The sequence below is a fragment of the Protopterus annectens genome, chromosome 1.part0, assembly GCF_019279795.1.
Source record: "Protopterus annectens isolate FY-2018-M chromosome 1.part0, PAN1.0, whole genome shotgun sequence".
Lineage (NCBI taxonomy): Eukaryota > Metazoa > Chordata > Ceratodontiformes > Protopteridae > Protopterus > Protopterus annectens.
The window spans coordinates 955,477,870-955,497,914 of record NC_056725.1 but is presented as its reverse complement, the minus strand read 5'-3'; the positions used below and the strand labels follow the sequence as shown (position 1 = coordinate 955,497,914).

General features: G+C 38.3%; 1 protein-coding gene across 1 annotated transcript in view; it reads right to left on the bottom strand.

Annotated features, from left to right (window-relative positions):
* TMEM200A (transmembrane protein 200A) overlaps positions 1 to 19,108 on the bottom strand; it is a 793,972-nt gene extending 774,864 nt beyond the window's left edge. Inside the window, exon 1 of the mRNA XM_044064462.1 lies at positions 18,365 to 19,108. The gene's annotated coding sequence lies outside the window, so the exon portion shown is untranslated. The remainder of the gene's footprint in view (positions 1 to 18,364) is intronic.
* Positions 19,109 to 20,045: the final 937 nt, after the last annotated feature.

Here is a 20,045-nt window from a genome sequence, read left to right as displayed (position 1 = left end):
ATTTACTCGAGCATGTCTAGATCAAAGTGATTTCGATAAATGCTTTATGCTAATACTAGCATACATCATATTAGTGACAGGTTGCTAACACTACCAGCTATTTCTTCTCTTCAGTTTCTAAGCATCTTTCCCTCCTCTCAGCTTAACTACAGAAATGCAATGGCATAGGCATTTATTAGCATCTTTGTTTCAATGTGTATTATAGATAATCAGCATTTCAGAAAGATTTTAAATAGAATATGGACAGTGCACTCAAGTATATTTATTTATTTATTGACATGTGTTATCCGGGTTTGTCCATCTGGGCTTGTGGTCCATTTTCAGTGGAGACCCGAGGAGAAAAGCTCCAGTAGTACATTTTAAACAAGTACAATTTTAAACAAAATTGATATAATAGCAGTTAAGATTCACATATATTGGGTCACATGCATAAAGTTAAAGTTACATTAAAAAGAAGCTAAATAATTTTACATTGATATAGTTCAATAGGTCAACAATAAAATGTTTTGTTTGTATAAAATTATGCAAATGCATAGTAGACACATTCGAGAGAGAGGTGTAATGAGGTACTAAGTATGGTCCTTTTGAGGGTACATAAAGGGAAGGAAGACTAGGTAGGGTCATGGCAAGGGCAGGTTCTGGAATTGAGAAAATAAGCTTTTAGTTCATTTTTAAAGTGTGAGGTGTGCGAGATTGAATGCAAGTCAAGGGGAAGTTTGTTCCAAGCATGGGCAAGGGAGTGAAATTGATAAGATAGCAGAAATTGGGGAAGTTCAAGCCATTGAGAAATGAAGTGGTGAGAGTTGTATGGGGAGTTAGGAATGAATCTGGCTATTTTATGGTAAGTCTTTTGGAGTTTGTTTAGAGTGGAGGCCTGGATATTGGTAAGAACTGGGGCGGCGTATAAGAGGGAGGGGAGGAGGAGTGCCTGGCCCAAGGTAAGTCTAGATTCAGGGGTTAGGAATTTTTTGTTCCGATATAGCAGACCTAGTTTCTGGTTTGTTTTTTTTACACAATGGAGTATGTGTAAGTTGAACTTTAGTTCATCATCGATAATGACCCCCTAGGAGTTTTGTGTGGGTGTCAGGTTGGATAGTTGTATTGTTAGAAGATGTAATAAAAAAGGGGGCTTTGTGAGGAGAAAGAGAACGGGGAAGGAAAAGTAGGAGTTTGGTCTTTTTGGGATTTAGGATCAATAGGTTGTGAGAGAGCCATTGTTCAGTGGATATTAGGGCCTGTTGGATCAGGGAGTGTAGTTCAGGAATGTTATTCGAGATGGATATAAGTGTGGAGTCGTCAGCATACTGAATAAGGGAGGATTCTTTGCATGAGGTGTGAAGATCATTGGTGAAAATGTTAAACAAAAGGGGTCCCAAGATGGAGCCTTGGGAAACACCAGTGGAGATGGGAAGGAAAGATGAGGAGGATGAGAGCCATTTGACAGATTGTTCCCTGCCAGATAGGTAACTATTAAACCAGGCAAGTGCAGAGGGGGATAAGTGGAGATTTGCGAGTTTGGATAGTAGTAGAGGATGAGAGACAGTACCGAAGGCTTTGGAGAGATCTAGGAAGAGACAGGAAATTATTGTTGTCCAGGGCCTCTGCAATGATATGAGTGAAGGAGAGGAGGGCAATGGTGGTGCTGTGGTGAGGACGAAATCCATGTTGGGCAGGGGTAAGTAAGTGGTGTATGAGGAGGTGATTGAGAAGCTGTGAGTGAATACATTTGTCTATTATCTTGGAGAGGGGGGGCAGAATGGCAATGTGTCGGTAGTTTGAGGGGTCAGTGGAGTTTCCACCTTTATGAAGAGGGATAGGGAAGAAAGATTTCCAAAGGGTGGGGACAGTTGATTCCAGAACAGATCGATTAATTAGTATAGATATAGGCTAGGCAATTGAGTCAGCAGCAAGTTTGAGGAATGTAGGAGATAGATTGTCAGTGGAAGGAGAGCAAGGTTTTAGCTTGAGTAGTAGAGATTTGATGTAAGTAATGGGAACTGGCACAAAAGAAAACAAAATGATGTTAGTGGGACTTGGAGGGGTGGGCATCGAAGTAGAGTTTGGTTTTACAGGTTAGCAGATTTTGGATGGACGTGATAAAGTGTTTATTCAGGAGGGTAGCCGTTTCCCGAGAGGAAGAGTTAAGGTATGGGGAAGGATTACAGGGCTTTCCAGGATACAGGATGTTGTTGAGAGTTGACCAAAAATTTTCAAGGATTGGATTTGTTGTTAAGCTGAACAGAGCTATAGTATAACTTTTTGTCATTAGTTGTATGTTTTTTTGCAAGGTTCCTCAGTCCCTGTATTTTTGAAGAAAAGGTGGTTGTTTAGTTAAAGTACAAGGATATCAATGTAGTTAAGGTTGTTGTCATAGCTCTCAAGGTGCTTGCCCTTTTTATTTTAAGTCTACTCTGCATGATACAAACCATTCAGAGAGAAAAGCTACTTCAGCATTGCTTGTTGTAGTCAGAGCAATGAGTAACACTTGCAAGCCATTAGCAGCTAACAAGTATCACTGCTCATCCCTGCAGTCATAGGGCATATGAATGCAATTGTGCAGCTACTATGTTTACACCCCCTACATCAAGTGATTTTTTTTATATTCAGCAAAACTAAATGATTTCACACCTCATTTGCAACTTCACAGTGCTCAGAGCGCTAAATCTACACTATATAAAAAGGTAATGGTGTAGCTATGGAAGTGGAAAGAGGGAAGACCAATTGAATAGAGACAGACTATTACTGCTTGTTACTTTGAGGAAATTGTTCTACAAATTACTGCACTATTTCATAAGTTATGTTTACCCTCTTCAGAAAATACTTACATGTTCAGATTTTGAATGCATTTCAATATGCAATGGAAAGAAGAATTCTGACATGCATACAATTTAAATAATTCACTACTAGTAAACTGCACACTATGTCAGTTCTTGCTGTGTGTCTCAAGTTAGTATGGTTACATTAGCAAAAAAACAATATGCAGCCAGTGAAGACAGCACTACTGTGTCAACTAAAAAAATTAATAAAACACTGTCAGAGGTGCAAATGTTGACCGCAAGCAAATAAAGCAGTTCACTAATCTACAGTAATTGTTACCAGCAAAGCACGAACACACTTCCACAGTTCTTTAAATGCTTTAACTTTATTCACCCCATTTTCCATCCCTTACAATACTGAGACTTCCTCAGAAAACAGATAATTCTCTTAGCAAGTCCCTCCTTTTTTATCAGCAACAGTATAAAACATAACTTCCTAAATAAATTAACTTATTTTTACTATACATCAGATTAAAATCAACTTATTAGTAACTAAATCTCATAACAAGTACAAATACAATACATTTCCATTATGTGATGGTTACATAGTGCTGCATTATCATTTGCTACTGTGTGACTGCCTTAACCATATGGGTGACTTATTGGATAGGATGAGCCATGCAATGGATTGGGCAGTGTCTGTGATGGAAAGTCTGCATCCATGAGTCTGTAGAGCATACCTCTCAACTATCGAGAATTATACCTCATATTTATTATTGTGGTTTTCTGGATTTTTGTGACGAATCAGTAAGGACTGAATTCACTAAATAATGACAGGCATGAGTTTCAGACTTCATATCCTTTAGAAAATGCCTGTTAACACAAGACCTTTTATTCTAGCCACTTTCCAAGTTTCTAAGAGCAATATTTAAAAATGTACCCTATTTTTAGGGCTTAGTCTCCCCTTTATTTTTGTCTTTATCCAGATTCTTTGTGCTAAGAGTTTGAGAGCTATGCACAGAGTCACAACATCCTCTGGTGGTAGGAGATATGTTTGTGCCAGATCTCGCTCCTGTACTAGTATTACTTACACTACTCCACCAGTGACTGAGGTGTCCACATCCAGATATGGTAGGGCACGGGGTCATGGTCTTGGACACAGTCAGGAAGAGCGCTATCCAGCAACCATTATGAGCACTCACATTCAATGTACCACCCCCGCTTTTAATCAGGGCCATAGAAGTAGCAGTGCAATGCCTGGTTGAGGCACATCTTATGACTGGGAGCAAAAAAAAAAAAAAAAAAAAAAACTGACAACTCTACTATGCATGTCTCACACCTGTCCGACATGGCAGGAAGTAGTGCTAGCACAGAGCTTGATTGTGTTAATAATAGCAAACACACACACACTTCACAAAAACTGCTCATACCAAAACACACACACAAAAGGTAAGAAAACCTTAATGTTGATTGGAATATAACTCCTACTGGTGGCCCTGAGACAATTCATAATTTAATGAATGTTCTATGTTTCTTACTCACACGCACTCACTACTTTTAGTGTCAGCCTTGACCTACTGCCTTCCCCCGTGCAAATGATGATGACTATGCCATGTCCTTTGTTCATTTGGGTTTGACTTAGGGTTGTATATATGTCTTGATGCACAGAATGGATGGGTAAGAGACTGACGGTATGTAGGTAGTTTATATTCTTACACATTTGTTTATATAATAGAGGTTCCACATGTACCTTGACATTACTGCAGTTATGATCTGTGTGCTTTGGGGCTGTCTGTGTCTGATGCTATCCTTACACAGACATTACCTGGTTAAGTAAGGTTTGTAAACATTGGATGTATCATTTTTAAAATTGTATGTGCTTAATTGTGTGTATTCCTTCACTATCATTTGCCTCTTAGTTGCTGAGCGTGTGCACTAACCTTTGAGTCGTAAATGGTGAGTGTGTGTACTATCCTTTGTCTCAGCCAGGGCAAGGGCATATTGTGCATGCCTAAGTCTGCTGACTATATCTGCAGCTGGAGGTTTGCCCTCAGAATCCTTGTCTGTATGTGCTGCTGGTGCTGGCCCAGTATGTGGTCCAGGAATGTGTGGTCCTGGCACTTGCTGCCCCTTTTCCAGACTTTTCCGTAATATGCTATGGTGCAATGTGGCATGGACTGTGAGAATTCCTGCACAGATGCCTGGATCATACTGCAGGGCACTCCCTGATGTGTCTAGACAGCAGAACCATGACTTCAGCATGCCAAACGTATGCTGTATGAAGTTTCTAGTTTGAGCATGGGCATTGATGTATTTTTTCTCTGTGGGTGAGTGTGCATTTCTGATGAATGTCATGAGCCATGGTTCCAGTGCATCACCCAGAAGATGGTCTTGTGGAACATCACCCATACCAAACCTTGTGTAAAGTTGTGAGGTGTGGCGTATGTGTGTTTCATGGTAACTGCCTGAGCTGCCTGCACAGATATTGAGGAAGAACCTTCAGACATTACAGACAACCTGGCAGCTGACTGAGTGGAATGCCTTCCTGTCATTCCCTGTTCACCAGGTGGGGCTTTCATTTCTATATGATTGCAGTCTATGGCCCCTTGTTTTCAGGGAAGTGTGCTACAGCATAAAATTCCTGCATTGTTCTAAAGCTCTCCTCTTGTATGCATGGAAAACAGATGTACTCCATTGCACATTGTAGCATAGCATTAAGACACTGGTGCAATATGGCGAATGCCGAGTCCTGTGACATCCCAATATATGACCTGTGGGTCTGTGGAATGTACCTGTAGTTAATATCCGTAATGCTACACACACCTAAGTTTCTACTGGGTCTGAGGTGGGGTGGCAGAGGTTGCAGAGTTCCTGTAGAGTTTCCCTACCAACCTTGCATTGCTCTATATTTCAATGTCATGCAGTCCATGGTATGTTACATGGGGTCTGAAGACACCTTTTCTCCTTGGATGAGGTCTATTCAGCAGCAGCAGAGCTTTCAGACTGTTGCACATACACATGCAAGAGACAAGCAGCCCCTAGCACTACTTTTTATTTCTAAGTGTGATGGTGGCTGTATTCCAATAGGTATTGGAGTTCTTGGCTAACGGCTACACTATCCCTACACAATTACTTTATAGCTTCCTCAATGGCCCTTCCATCTTGGACTAGTTAATTAGCAAACAATTCAGCTGCTTATGAAGAATATTAACATACTCTGCCATTTACCTTTGTTTGTCAGTTCTACACAATGCATAGAGACATTTAACAAATACAAAATATCTGGCTATCGCATGGAAATTACCCATTTATTAACCCAGACCACTGTCTTACCTTCATACATCTCTCAATGAAAATGAAAAAAGGAAGAAAACAAGGTTGCCTTTACCATCGTTGTTGTTTGCAGTAGCTATAAAACCTTTCATAGTTTATGTTAAAGTAAATAAAATATTGGTGACTTTAAGATTAATGGCCTGTATAACTCCAGAACTTACTGTTGGCATTTATACAATTATAAGAAATTAAAAAAATAAATAAAAAACTCCTACTAAACCATCCTTTAAACTTTTTGAGTTAATATCTGATCTTCAGTTCAATAATAGCAAAACTAAGACATGCATAATGAATGAAAATACAGTTAATATGTAGAGTGATACTACAGTACTCAAGTGCAAGCTCATTTCAGAAAAAATACAACTATTAGCAAAGGGAATATAACTTATTTTTAATAGAAGATAATACAGGATTAACATAGTGCATACAATGTCAATAAAACTTAAGGTACAATAAAGAATTTAGTAATATTTGATTAAAAGTTTTATGCCCCCCAAATAACAACAGAATTGTGTAGTTATAATAGAAAAAGTGTAAATGGCTTTATGAGGGGGAGTATGGCGTGAGAAAGAGTGCTACATTGTAGTAGAGTGGATTTCTTGATTGCAAATGATGTATGTTTATTGCTCAGTATTTATTAATTTATATAACTGTTCTATATATATATTGAGAGTACTGGAGACAAGTTCAATAGTGGCTTAATGTTTCAGGTATGGGAGAAGTGAAAGGTACACTAGATTTTGTAATGTATGACTACTGTCAATAGTATTTTATTTTTTTTATTATTTTAACTTAGAATAAATATGATATAAATGGATGTCAGAGTAAATGATGAATGATGAAAGAGCGAGTTTTTGAAGTTTATATAGATAGAACTTTAAGGAAGGGGGTACGGCAAAGTCTATAAAAGGGAGCAGGGATATGACTGAGTGTGACACCCAGGGATGGGGGGGGGGTGGACAGACAGGTTTCCAACACTAGTGATGGTGAATCAGTATGCACATGTACAGATCCTTAACCAACACGGAAAAGAAGTGAAAAAGTGAGAGAAGAGAAAAGAAAAGTGACTGTTTCTTCCCATATTTAAAACAATCTGTAAAAGCTGAAAAAAATCAGGAAGAGAGGGCACACTATGACTAAAATGTGTAACAAAGCAATGACAGCTGATAGACATCACATACACCAAGTAGATAGATAAGGGGGCAGACAAGACTAATAGAAGACTAGCTAAAAGAGAGTCTAAACTACAGCTGGGTTAAGTGCAAAGAGCATGCTGATTCATAGTCTGCATACATCTACTATGCAAGAAAGCATTGCATTAAATATCTGAAGGCAAAACATTGCCTATACAAAAACAAAGAAAAAAATCACAGGTGTGTACAAACTATACTCAAAACAATGTGGAAACACTACTGGGTTGAGCAAAAGGTAGCAAATATGTTGTATATATGCGTCTGAACAGAAATTTTTTTATGTCATTTGTTGTATTTGTACCATCATGTTATGGAGCTTTCCTCCCCGGGCCTCTGCTGTAAATGGACCTTGTTTCAGTCGGACTTTCCTGGTAAACGAATGTAAAATAAAAATAAAAAAATAAAAATATAAGCATGACAGCGGGGCAGGCTCCATATTTACCACGATACTGTCCCTACACTTGGTATCCTACAGACTCCTATAGCAGGCATACAAAGCATCCTCCGACCCATTACTGATGGATTTATTGCACATCAGCAAGTCAAACGGCATCAAAAACTTTGGGTCTAGGGATCTAAACCTTTTTTGCAATGCATCTCCCAGAAGATACCGCTGCAATGGAACACACACCCCATCCACATAAAACAAAAGTTCATCCCTGTCCATATTCAAACACAACCTAGACTTATGGATAGGAAAAAGAAGGTTTACCCCAGGACTACCCTTGTACTTCTAATGGACAGAAGCAGTTAATAAGTTCATACTAGGCTATCTGCCCTAGGGCATTTATAAGCCTAGCCAGAGTATGTTTGGCTTTCGCCACCCATTTTAAATTAATTTTGCTATGCCCTTTTTCGAGGTTAGTATACTGTGCCTCTGTCTAACAGTGACACAGAAGTGATACCCGGGGTAAACCTATGATCTCCCATCCACTCATCAAGATTCCTCTTGAAGAGAGGAAATGAGGGACTCTGCCTAACCTGGACTGGGATTTTATTCCATAGTGAAGGGAGCCTCTGGGTTATGAATCTGTCCCTCCAGCATGTCCTATTTATTTCAGTGCTGAGGTTCAAGTCTCTCGAGGTGTAGCTCGATGGGATTTGGATTTTTTGAGGTGCAGCATGTCCCTTAATTCCGGGTTGGACATGGCCTTATACGTCAGGCACAGGTCACCTCTGAGCAGGCGGTATGCCACTGAGTAGAGCTGGAGTTTCTTTAACCGGGCAGCATATGGCATCTGTTTGAGCCATTTGATCCTCTTGGTGAGGTACTTTTGGGGTCTTTCCAGTTGCTGCAGGTGTTTGGTAAGGTACATCCCAAAAGGGGCATTGTACTCGATTATGGGCCTGATGAGGGATGAGTAAAGAGGCACGATGACCTCCCCTAATCTAGATGTGAATCCCTTCATGATTAGGTGGGCTATATAAAATGTTTTTCTAACCACTTTGGCCACGTGGTTGTCAAATGAGAGATTGCTATCAACTTGGGTCTCCAGGTCCCTAATGACTTCTTCTGTACTTAATGGATTACCACCTATGTGGTAATTTGTGGGCACTTTGTTTTTGCCAAAGGGGATGACTATACACTTTTTGGCGTTTAGCTTGAGGCCATGGCTCTGGCACCAGTTGTCTGTTTCTATGAGGCCCTTTTGGAGGATGCTTGTGTCGGCTTTATTCCATGTATGGGTAACCTCAAATGATCTATGGTATGAACAAACTATCGACCATGGGGTGGCCAAGGACACTCTATAGCCAAATGGGATAGGTTATTTTGAGCACAAAGAGGAGAACTGGCTAGTCTTAAAATGGCCCATAACTGCAGCTAACCTAGTACTTGCATATTAACTTATACGCCAAGGATGTCAAGCAATCCAAAGAGAAAACCAACCACTCTAGAATGATTTCCTACAGACTAAACACAAAGACATTCAGTTTGAGGACCGAGGTAAATATTTTCAGACAACAAAGTCAGACAGCTGTACATAATATCTTTGTGCCCAAACTCTAATAAACCTAAGTATCAGCTCTGAGTTAATCTTAAAAGCATGGCTAGTTGTAGAATTAAAACCATGATGTCACTCAGCAAGCGATAATCTGCCTCTACAAGTTTTTAGAACATGTGCCTAAAACCTTGCCTATCCTGCTGCATGACTATTGGATCACAGCATCACAGAAAATACTACCGCAACAGTAGAAACAAACAAGCGACATAACAATTAAAGGAAAACTCCTCCCTCTCCTACAGTTTAATGTAATCCTTATATTTCCTTTTCTCCCTACAGTATGGTTCCAGTATTGTTTAGGTACCAGAAACCGGTTGCACTTTTTCAAAACTTTTATTTCCTTGCACTGGAAGCAAAGGAAGGGAAAACCTATCTACTTTAAGCTCAACTTCTCACATACCTTGCAGAGGAATTTGTCTCTGCTTGCATGACATATCATAGACACAGTTAAACCTTTAGTTAACCCTGTCAGGTATTGCTGTCAATCTTGGATGAGAAACTAACCCTGCTAATGTCAGGAACACAGGAGCTTATATAAAAAAGACAGAAAGCTGTGGAACTGTTTTCCACTGTTTTTACTGCAGAGAAGAGGAGTACTTGACACTCCCCTTTCACAGCAAAACAAAGCAATTAGATCATTCAGGGGTTTAAAGGCAGTTGTCACCTCTCCTGACAAATTTACATAAGTGGCAACATAGTATTGAAATGCTAAGCTTTAAATGTGGGTTATTTATAGGTATATGTTAACACAACTTAGATGTAGTATCAAAGATTTATGCAACATTTACAGAAAAGTCAGGAAATATTTTTCTTGTAAAGTATCAACACATTTACCATTTTCAAGACCCCCCCCCCAACACACACACACACACACACACACACACACACACACACACACACACACACAATAAAAATGCAGAAAGAGAAAGGCAAGTGGCAACCATGTCAACTAGGTGCACTGAAAATGTTCACAAACAAGTCTTTTTTATGATATCCTTTCAGAGAGACAGAGATGCATATCTGGTGCACTCAGATCCTTAGTATGAGATACCCACTAACTCTGAGTCAGTTCTTACATTCTTAGAGTGCATGAGCATTTTGTAGTCCACAAAGGAAATGTGACCACTGATGGCAACAGTAATATACAGCTGAATTTACTTTACACACACACATACGCGCACACCACACACACCACACATGCACATGCACGCACCACACACACACACGCACATATATATGCATAGATCAACTTCACAAGCTCAAAGTTTCAAAACTTTGAATTGCAAATGGTCAAAACCATAAGACTGAAGTTTTGAAACTTCAAAATTGTAATAAAAAATTAAATTTTTTTAACATTTTTGCAGGGGGGGTTGCTGCACACCCCCTGCTAAATAAATATACTTTATATTTTTGACTTCTAAGGTGGAGGTTTCCTTTAAGGAAAGGAAATGCTTCTAAAGCCTCTGCAATTACTGACCAAGTACCTTTTCACTACCCTCATAAACCACTAGAAAAGATATTTCAGATATGGAGAAGACTGTGTGGTTTATTTATATTTGGAAAAAATGAAGCTAAATCAAAATTAAAACTCATGTTGTTCATGACAGTATTCACAAAATCATGTAGGGGCTTCACCCACTGCATATCTTTACTTAACATAATCAGTTTTGAGATCACTGCAGCAAAAGAAAAGGCGAGTTCCTTACATTAGCAAATCCCACTTTGAGAGTATTTTCATGTTCAACAATGTCTGTACTCTTATACATTTGACTAGAAAAAAAAACAGATCCATGTTCATGCATTGAATAGCAGTTTCAGTGAATGGCTTATCAGCGAAATCTGAAATAATTGAACATGCTTATAGAAAAATAAGTACAGTGATGCATAAAATAAGCTAAAGAGCCCTTTTATAAATTTACCCTATTCCCAACTGTAGTGCAATCTCAGACATCATATATATATATATATATATATATATATATATATATATATATATATATATATATATATATATATATATATATATATATATATATACACACACACACACACACACACATCTAGTCGGGGGGGGGGTGTTGGTTGATACGGTCTTTTTATTACCATTTGTGATGTTGGCCTACTGTAGCCATTCGATGAAATTTTCAAAGATAAGCATGTTCAGTGATTTTAACTTTTGCTGAAATTGTTATTCGATGCATGAACAGAGACCAAAAAAAAACATCCATTTAAAAACTACTTTATTACATTACGAGTCATAACATCCCTGGCTACATTGAGCCATAACATTATTAGCAACCATTAACATAACTTCACGCTTAGCTACGGGATCAGTCCATCAATCTTAGAAGTAACTGATTTGACAGAAATAAGCAATGCTAAAAATGTCACTGGTTTGTTCCTAGATGCTTTTGATTTCATTGAGCACCACTCCATCCTAATCAGCAGACTTACATAATTAGGAGTTCACTCACTACATAATTACTGGACTGCTAGCTACATTGAAAATCAACAAGAAACAACAAACTAGAGCAATGTACTACCTGTAACAAACAGAGATTATGTCTGGACTTCTATTTTTCAAGTTACATGAATATTTCATGCCACGGTGCCATCTTCTACCAGTACTCTGACGTCTCTATATTCAGGAGTACACTCATTTATTCCCACAGTTCAAAGGAAGCTACCAATCTCCAAATTACATTTAACTTTATACAGGCATAACAAACTACTAAAGGCCAACAACTCATAATTTTGAGTTAATGAGGTGTCATTGACATCCCTGAGGAGTGGCAATCTAGACAGTAACTGCCTGGAGTTGTGAGTCACAGTAGGAATTAAATATTAGAAAATATTTTAAATTAAACAAGTAAAACTGTTTGCCTTACATGTGTAACTGAACTAGTTTTCTCAAATTTAAAGAATGTAATAGCATCACTGAATACTTCAAATTCAACAACACTGTTAAAAGTGAATTGTTCATAAAAATAAATGTACCTTGTCACCACAGTATGTGGTGCCCTATGTGCCAAACAGCATTTTTGCTCCATTGGCAATAGATTTTGGCTGCTCCTTTCTTGATAAATGATTTTTAAAAATACAGCTTTCCGCATGATTTTGTCACTGAGGCTAAGCAGTAAACAAAGATGCATCCATTAAAGTCTATGCATGCACCTCACATCATTCCTCAGTTGACGTCACTAAGGAATAAAATAAATTTATTTAGCCAGTGGTTTTATAAAAGTTTACAAAGCTTTTTGTATTAAAATATCTCAAATAAATAAGGGAAGAAAGTAATACAAGTACATTGTGTCACTTAACTCGTCAAATGTTGCAATATACCTAGGAAATGGAAAAAAAACTCTAAGTTAAACTGCAATAATTGCAATATGTAGTATGTCTTCCAAGAACTGCAGGGCTGAATAGAATAAGATAGTCCAAACACTTTGTACTGCAGGTGTGAAGTTATACAGTGTGACTGGTGCTGAATAAAGTAAAAACAATTAGTGTGATACAGATGTCTCCCATTACAGAATGTATCTCAATAGTGTTTTACTTTGCCTGCCTACACTGTATGCTTTATTTAATGTCATAATATACACAACTCATAGCTTAGCTTGCTCTTTAGTTAAATATGCAATACTCTTGGAGATTTTAGTTTGTGAGCCTCCAATGCAAGTACTACAGGGTCACTCCCTGTCATCACCGACACATTAAACAAACAGCTGATAGCTTGCTGCTTGTTGGCATCCGGTTAAACAATGTCTACTGTGCAAGTCTTCATTTCATGTATAATTTTCTGTGTCTTGTACCATGGTGCCTGGGACATGACTGAAAGCAGCCTTGTTACCCCAGTCCACTTACCCAGTTACCAAACTAAGATAAATAAATATATGCATGGATGCACACGCACACACACACACACACACACACACACACACACACACACACACACACACACACACAAACACACACACCACAAAGATGTATACTTTCTTATGTGTGCATTTTAGTATTGCTAAATACGCAATGCTTGTAGATTAAATCTATCCAGCCATCTTCTTGCCTTGACAATATATCTGAATGTCCTGCATATGCAGCATGTACATACAGCATGTCAAATTACTATCGTCAATCACCAGGTAAAACAAAACACATATAAATAACACAATAACAGCAAACTTTATTTCAGTGAAAGAAACCCGGATGCCTGAAACACTATTCTGGCTTCTGGTGGGCACTTATAAAAACTGTTGGTCACCTGCATGTAACACTGAGTGAAAGCATATTTTGCCTTCTGTAGATGATCATAATCAACCACTTTTTTCCATTTTCTGCATTGAGTTGGAACGTCGCTCTCCTAAAATTCTTCAATAGTCATGCCGGACTTTCACAGGCCTTCTCTCATGCAATCCATCCATCTTTTTGCTGTGTGTCATTTCCTCTTGCCTTCTTCTTGTTGCTCACAAATCACCAAATCCCCCACTATTTTTGTACACATGTTCCAGAACCACCATAATATATTCTGTTTGACCTTCTGTGCAACTGGAATTACTTTGGCTTCTGATCTTATGTCATTGTTTATCAGACCTACAGTGTGCATCCTATCATCCAACTCATGCATTTTTCTCCATCATATCTACCTTCCCCAAATGCTCTGCCTTTACTTCCCAAGTTTCTGTACAACACTGTAGTACTGGTCACACCACTTCTGGACACCTCACTTTACAGCTTTTGTGCAACTGTCATACACTACCCCTGGCACTCTATGCCAGTTGGCTGCAGCCCCTCCAATTCTTGCTTTGATGTCCTCATTCAGACTTCCCTCCTCCTTAACCATCTCTCTCTCTCAGACACTAAGTTGTTAACCTGCTTCACTATTTTCCTTCTATCTCAATTTTCAGCTTTATCTGACCCCTCCATTTGCTGCCATGCCAACTGTCTTGTCTTTACTCAGTTTATTCCCTTATGCCTTCAGTTTTGCATTTTATTTGCCTGTCATTTGATAAAGCCCCTGTTCAGTACCTGCTTGTAATGCTACATTGTCTGCATGCAGCAGTTTTTCTGACCGGTCCCCTCCAACCTGTATGTTAATGTAGTTCATCATCAGTATGAACATCGGTGGGCTCAGAGCTGGACCCTGACGAAACCCCAGTCTGCTAGTAACCCCTCCGAGTTTGAACACTGTTCGCACATGTGTAACTGTGTCTTTCTTCACAGCCTGTACTAATTCTACCAAAGTTTCTTGAACTTCAAACCACTGCAGCTCTACCAAAATAAGCTTTCTTGAGACCTTGTCAAAAGCTTCTTTTCTGTTGTCTATTACACTGCAAATACTGGGTCACTTGTGCTGCATCCTGATCTGAATCCAAACTGCTCACCTCTCGTCTTACTTTTTACTACTTTGTTATTCATTTTTCAATCATATTTTTCATGTAACTTGACATGGATATGATATCTCTATACCGCTTATTCTCCAGTCATCTTGGATATGCCTTCCTATCCATACTGCTCAGAGTACTCTCAGGAGACAACTCTCCCGTAACTCACCCAACATCTTGAAGCATATCTTCCATGAACTCATTGCAGCCTGCAGCATTCCTTGACTTCATTTTCCTAAGTACTGCTCTTACATCTTCAAAGGTGCATTTTCTTCTTTCACTGTAGGCTGCGTCTGAGGCAATACAGCTCCACTGGGATTTTCTTTATATACAAACTGATGGAAGTAACATCCTATCAACTAGTGTACAGGTCGTTAATTTAAAGACACCATTAATAAGGGATGCCACTGTCTGTCATTGCTTTGCAACCGGATAGTTCTTTGTGCCATCATCTGAGTCACTTTCCACAAATTTTGAAGAGTGCTACTGATACCTTGCTCTTTGCTACTGCAACTGCTCCCTTAGCCTTGTTGTTAGCCAACCAGTATTCATTCTTAGCCTGAGTCACCTTTTTTAACACTTTTTCATGTACACTTTTCTTTTGATAATTTCTTGGACATTTGCATACCACTATCAACTTTCCTTATCTACATTACTTCCATGGCTCTGCCACATATCATTACATACACTGTTTGGAGATGGTGTCATTCTTTGACTCTATATCTTGAGGTGCTAAAGCCTGGAGTGTTTTCTTGAACTCTTGTGCTTTATCTCCACCAAACTTCTACGTCTTCAGCCTAGTGTTCATTGACCTTACCTTACCACTGCTTGCAGCTGTTTGCAGCCACTAGTGGTTTATGCTGTTGGCCAGCTGTTACATTGTAGATGATTTCACAATCTCTGACTCTAAACCAATACCTTTACCTTACTCAGAGGAAGTCTACCACTCTTACATGTAAATTTGTGACTGCCTCACTTGTTTAATCCATTCTGTTGAGCATGTCCTATCGCTATTAGGAAAAAGGATCTCATTTGTGAATGAAATTAATATTAGAGAACAGGATGTGACTCTCAAACTAAGTGCAATAAGATGCACTGTTCGTGAACATGTCGAATAGTGGACAATATAATGAAAAGTGCAGGGAAGAGAAACAGAGCTAGAACACTGCAAGACATGAAACAAAAGAATATTTAGACAAAGAAACACAAAGAGCAAATATTTGATATATGCAAGTGATCAGATATACAATATATAATATACACAATACACCAGTTAGTTGAAGCATGTAGTCATCTACTTCCTTTACAGTTTAGATGCACTGCATATGGAAATTGTCTAGTTACAAATGAATTGAAAAATGATCCACTGTGCACAGCTGCACATCCAGATTATACGTTAGTTCATGGCACTCCATGAATTGGAAGTAAAGTGAAAATGGAACACGAAGACAAAGCATTTCTACAATAAGGTTGCTGAAAGTCTTTGCCCAAAACAAAGATACACAAATCAAGCAAACTTACACAGTGTTTCAAGGGGTACTGTTCACCATACAAAGTTGCAAAATAATGCAAAAAGGCAAGTAACTGTTATTGGGAAAATACTTTTTTCCTCAAGTAACACAGAAGCTCTTCATAATAAATAACAGAGTAAAGGCTTACAACCACATGACCACACACGAGCTTTTCACTGCCAACATTTGAATTTGTTGCATTTTTACTTTTCTTACTAAATCTATGATTACAATCTTTCTATGAATCTGTCATTCTAAAGAAACTGCAAATACAGGGTTTGTACAAGGTCCAGATCATTTGAGGCAACACTACACAGCTTTATTGGGGTGTACTGCTGAGAAAAAAATCAGCTTATTGATATCTTACATTTGGTTTTCACAATCTATGCCATTAATTACCAAATGGTTACAGTAAGTTACAGTCTAATATTACTTATCATCATAAAGCCAATGGTAATGAAGATAAAACATAAAAACTGTACTTAAATGAGTACAAGAAATTCAAGCACCTCTGTAAATGTTAACAAAGACAGAAAAAAATATTAGAATTATTTCCAGCCTCCAACCACAAATGCAGAGTTTGTAAAAGGTCACTGAGGTCTACTGGGAATACTCATTTATTTTCCTATTCAGATATAAGGGAACACATGTGCACACTTATGCAGATCAAGGCACTAGTGCTATCACATAAAAATAAGCTTAATTAATACAACTATAGAACATCTACAAAATTTATACTGCTGTGTTAAGTTCTACAGCTATTATTTATTCCAAACACTGTTTCAAAATATAACCAACAAATACTAAAACTAGAATTTAAATACTGATTTCGGAGACTCTTTCCTAACTATAAGTAAAGCTGGAAGAACTCTAATTAGAAATTTGTTTTAAGATGGACAGTCTTGAATATATAAGTAGTACAATCAATGCCAGTGTTGAATAACAGGACAGCTGTAATTAACAGATGCCCGTCAACAACTGCTTGTCGCAGCACATAGCTCTTAACCAATCAGGGACAAATTCAAAAATAATGATGGGCAATCAGGGACAGCATTAAAATATTTCTACTATTAACTTAAGGCCGTGACAGCTTAACTGAATATGAATTAATATACATGTTCTGGAGTAAAATAAGTATACAACGCTTTATTTATTACGTGCAATCCACCACCTTTTATCCAACAGTCAGTCACCAGTTTAAGTCATGATTAAAACGGACAGAACTAAAATTTAAGTCAAAATTTAGGAAGTCTCTGAAAACCAGAGGTATGCGTAGCATCTCTCATGAAAGCCTTTTTCCTTTTCATACACAGTCACCTCTGCTGTTCTGCCTGTGAACTTTTTTCATTTACACTTGTACACCTTCAGTGAACTTCGACATATACGGTTTTCTAATCATAGCACAAAATGTACAATTTGGAGCTACACTCACATGGATTCAAATGATATGCTAATGTACAAAGCTAAGACTAGCGGCTGGTGCTAAATGCAAAGAGAAAATTAAACTGATAGCTACAAAATGTGAAAATGTGGGTATCCATCATATTCAAAATGTTTACTGACCCGACAGCATGCTCTAGCTTGCATTGTTTCTGCGTATAATAGTCGCCGCAATCCTCTTAGGAATGTGCTTATGTGTATACAGAAACTGTAAGAGCAGTATACACTGCCAACCACAAGTTTAGAAGAAAACTAATTTTGATTTGTTGCAGTCAGTTAATAAACTATATGGCCGTTTCACTCAAGTGACGTCTATTACAGAATTCCAAATCATAAGTCCATAGGTGCTAGGCTACGACCGTATCATTTATAACGTAATTAGCCCTGTCCTCACCTTTCTTTTAACAATGTACAATACAGCTAACTATCAGCCTAACTTAATGCTATTAAAGAGGGGAAGAGTTACGGACTGCAGTAAATCAAACATCCTTCGCCCTTCCATACATTTGCAATTGTAACACGAATCTGAATAGCGAACAAACATACACTATTTTATTGTTTTGTCAGCAGGAAATCCTCTGCAGAAAGTCGCAACCGGCTGTTAAGTTGACTCAAACCCCTAATGGTCACAAGTTAAACAATGACAATAAAAATAAAACAGAAGCACTAGTTGCTTACTGTTGGCAGCAGTGCTTGCAGACGTCAAATGCAGACTTATTCTTCCAAGCAGCCAGCTCCAAATCTCACCTGAAAATCGGTCAGCGCAACCTTTTCCGACCAAATCATAACAAGCTCCTCGCAGACAAAGCCTTGGGTGACAACTATAGAAAAGTGCTGCTTCATTGGTCCTTTTTATTTCTTTCGAAGATGGTTAATTCTTAGCTTCTTCATATAGCTCCAAACGGAATAATTTGCAGTTTCCACTGGTCTGAGAATCTGGGCATTCCCCCTGAGAGTTGCACTTACTTCTTGTCCATCCATACATTTGGACTTTACAGATAAATAGTGCAATGCATATAGGCAGTAAAATAACCTGAGCTGCAGGGTACCCCTTTTACAATGCTTGCAAAATCAGGAGGACCGCTTCAGAATAACAGAGAGTTTTAATAACCTATTACCAGGAAAACAATAACAGGATAAAAGCAGTTGGCAGCTCGTTATTCCGTACTGCAATAAATGAAAACATAAAGGCTGGGATTCGTTCACTCCACGCTTTTGTACAAATTACACTTACTTAGCATTAAATCGCGGCACATGTATTTTCATCTGTACATAGTTTCTGGCAGTAAACTTTTCAAAACACTTCTAGATATGAGCAAACAATAGAAATGCATCTCGACAAAACACGCGTCTCTTTCAGTTTCCTTTGTAGTTTTTCTCTGCCTCCCAGAATTGCTACTAAATTCACCAGCGTCTTTAAATATCTGTTAAACTGTTTTCCTACCTTCCTTTGCTTTTGCTACTAAAAAAAACTGGTAACTCGCTGGGAAGATCGTCCAAGATTATCAAGATGTGGAAAAGACCAATAGGAGGTGGGCAAGTTCAGTCTCCTCCCACCGATCTCCACGTGACGCCATTTTCTCAAGTGGCAAATGACGCACGCTGAAATGTTTTAGTCGATGTTTTCGTTGAATATGCGATAGTTTATTGAAAACATACTTTGTGACGTCTTCACACTTAGTGATTTCTTTCTGTGTTAAATCGTATTTCTGAATTTAACTTGACATTACTAATTAATAAAATAAACAGCTTAACTGTTTTTCGCACGTCCGTATATCCGCTTATACATACATACTTCTAAACCACAGCTCCCAGGAAGTCAGGATTAAACCACAAAAGAATCAGGGACAAATCCAGAAAAAAATCAGGGACTCTTAAAATATTAGAATAAACATGACGTGAATTAATATACACTTCCTGAAGTAAAAGTCTATAACTCCAATTATTGCCTTTATTTATTAAGTGTAATTACCACCCTTTCTTCAAAATTACCAGTTTTATGAGGGATTAAAAAGGGACAAAGCTGAGTCAAAACTAGGGACCTCCCTGAAAAATCTCAACTGTACCAAATGACAATCATTCCTAGTTTTGAGTTTTTAAAAGTCCATGTTGCTGCTGTCTTTAGTTTTAATCTTACAAGAATAAAGACTTTTTTTTTTGCTCTTCAGCCCGAAGAGGATGAAAAAACACATGTTCGTCCTCTTTTACATACAACAAAATATGGTAACCCTAATGTTGCAGTTTTTGCACATTGAAGGTCTGTATCACGTTAGTTGAAAAAAATTAATCTGATGTTGTAAATCTTTGTTTATTCATTACCATTAGGACCTCGGTTCCATCCTCGGAACCAATATGGCCGTTTCCAAGCTCGTGCCTGCCAAAAACTCTCAGCTAAGACCTACCCATAATGCCCCTCCCTTAGTTACTT